The sequence below is a fragment of the Cebus imitator genome, unplaced genomic scaffold (assembly GCF_001604975.1).
Source record: "Cebus imitator isolate Cc_AM_T3 unplaced genomic scaffold, Cebus_imitator-1.0 Scaffold23, whole genome shotgun sequence".
NCBI classification, from domain to species: domain Eukaryota; kingdom Metazoa; phylum Chordata; class Mammalia; order Primates; family Cebidae; genus Cebus; species Cebus imitator.
This window is the reverse complement of record NW_016107338.1, coordinates 7,709,795-7,712,255: the sequence shown is the minus strand read 5'-3', so window position 1 is coordinate 7,712,255 and position 2,461 is coordinate 7,709,795.

The window sequence follows — 2,461 nt, the reverse complement described above, 5'->3', positions numbered from 1 at the left end:
GAATCTCATATCACTTACAATAAAGACTCTGGATTTTGCGAAAGTGCATACAGGAAAAAAAAAAAAAAAAGATGAAGAGATGAAGCCGCAGATCCCTGGGCCAGTTGTCAAAGGGAGAAAGCCTTTATGCCAGCGACAGGAGCTAAGCCCATCTTTTTTGGTTCTTTTAAAGTGAAGGTGGGTTTGAGCAGAGAAAATCCTATTGTGTTGAATGATTCTGTCGGGCGAGAGGTAGAGACTTTGGAATATAAATGAGTGCTAGCGAGTTGGAGAATTAAAACTCTCCCTCATCCGTGTATTATGGGCTTCATGTGTGATAAGCATGCGTGTTTCCAGATTAACCCCAGCCTGCCAGGGCCTGTTTAATGGTATTATTATTAATAACATCTTTGATCCCAGCGTGTGTTTACCATACTTGTCCGGGAGGCATCTGTGCTGAGTGATGGTGGGGCCCGGCTTGAGCACATGTACGATCTTGGGAGGGAAGTAGGTGACTCCCAGTCCACAAAGACTTCGGATTCCTTATCATGGGGGTGTGGTGGGGAAACTTGGGGTGTGAAGGAGGAGAAAGTCTACAGAGGAATTGGCAATTCTGAGGATTACTCTAGGTCAGTGCTTGGTTTAGAAAAAGCAATTAATTTTGGAAATTGGGTGTGAAGGGAAGTAAATATGGGGAGAGGAAAGAGGTGAGTATGTGCAAGCAGAAATATTTGAGAGAGTTGGAGAGAGAGTGTGCAAGAAAGAGAAGAAAGGTTTGGTAGGAAGAACACTGGCAGAATGGAAGGCCATGTGGGGAAAAGAGGGTATCTATGAACTCTTCTGTGAATGGTCTGCCCCCAGGCCCTGGCCCTGCCTATGTTCTCAGTGGCTTATGCAGCAAAAAGGGGAACAGGGATGGGAAAAGTCTGTAAGGCACCAAGAAGCAGCATTCTTGTCCCTTTGTCTTCTCCTCTCCTTTATCTTCCCTTCTCTTTTTGTATCTTTTCTTCCTTCCTTTACTTGCAAGTTCAAACATTTTGGTGAAGTTTAGCCTGAGTGTTGGAACTACCTGTTCATCTTGGGGCAAGTCTTTTAATGCCCCTCGTCCTGAGATTCTCCATCTGCCTGTTAGAAATGAATTGCTTGTGCATGAGAGACTTTGTTCTTCAGATTGTGCACACTAGTCAGAGGTAATTGGAGGTACACATTATTTGTGTTGTTAAATAATGTGTGTGTGTGTGTGTGTGTGTGTGTGTGAATAATATTTGAAAAATGGAGCTACAAGAAGTGAAATGTACCTTAAAATGTACAATAAATAGCAAACATCCCATGACAGTTTTTCTTCTTTCCTGGTCACTTTGTGAGGTGTATTCAACTAATGTCTTGGAAGCGCAGTGTTCTGGGTGTGCAGGGAAAGAGGCCTACCCACCCCACCCCCACCCCGCCTTCCATCATGCAGGGCTCAGGGAGGACTTTTTTTTTTTTTTTTTTTTGAGAAAAGATGCCAAATGCAGTTTATTCTGAGTAACAAACAAAACATTACATCTTATTACTCAACATTGCTTTATGTCTGAAATAATAAATCCCGATATACCATTCTTTGAGGAATCACCTATTCCTGTGGCTTTTTTTTTCCCATGGAAGGCCTTGACATCTGGTTAAAAGGATGGAAAGGAAGATGAGTTTAATTGACCAATTGACCAACCAACCAGCCAACCAACCAACCATCAACCAAAATAAAGGAATAAGGAGATTTAAAATGCACTTTGAAGTACATCTAGTGTTAGGTCAGTTGTGAAGTGTCCCAGTAATACATTTTCACTCCTTTCAGGGTGGGAACATAGGCCTATGATCAACCTCCACACTGCAGAAGTTCCAGGTGGTGGAGAAGTTGACAAGATTTCCCCATACACTTAGACAAGGGCAGGGTGTCCCTTTGCTCACTGGAGCAGATGGCTTTGTACAAGCTCTTCAGGACAGCGCATGCCCTGGTTTCAGCTCAGGTCACTGAACTGGAAACATGCGTGTCCATAGAGACACTCACCTTGGACAGTAGTCATCTGTCTTTTTTGCCTTTTATATCTATCTCTCCTCTTTTGTGATGTTTTGCCCTTGAATGAAGCTTCTGAGTGGCCTGGTTGTTGAAGCAGATGGACTGGTCATTGCCTGGACTCTCCAAACAGTGGGCCCTGTGCTTTAAAATAATTTTTTAAATAACCAGCTTTAGCTGTAAAATGACTGTCAACCTGAAACCTTACTGTTTATATCACAGTGTGCAATAAAGATGGCAGAAGCTGTGAGAATATCTGCCTGGCAATTGTACTTTTGTGTGTCAGGCCAAGAAGTGCTAAAAGCTTTCAGAAATTTCAGCATTTCTGACTGTGGGAACCATTTTTACAAGAATCTTTTTACAACGGAGAAGCCTCTATTTCAGAGAGAAGTCAGGGATAAGGAAGCAGTGCCCATTTGGAGCATGAAGATG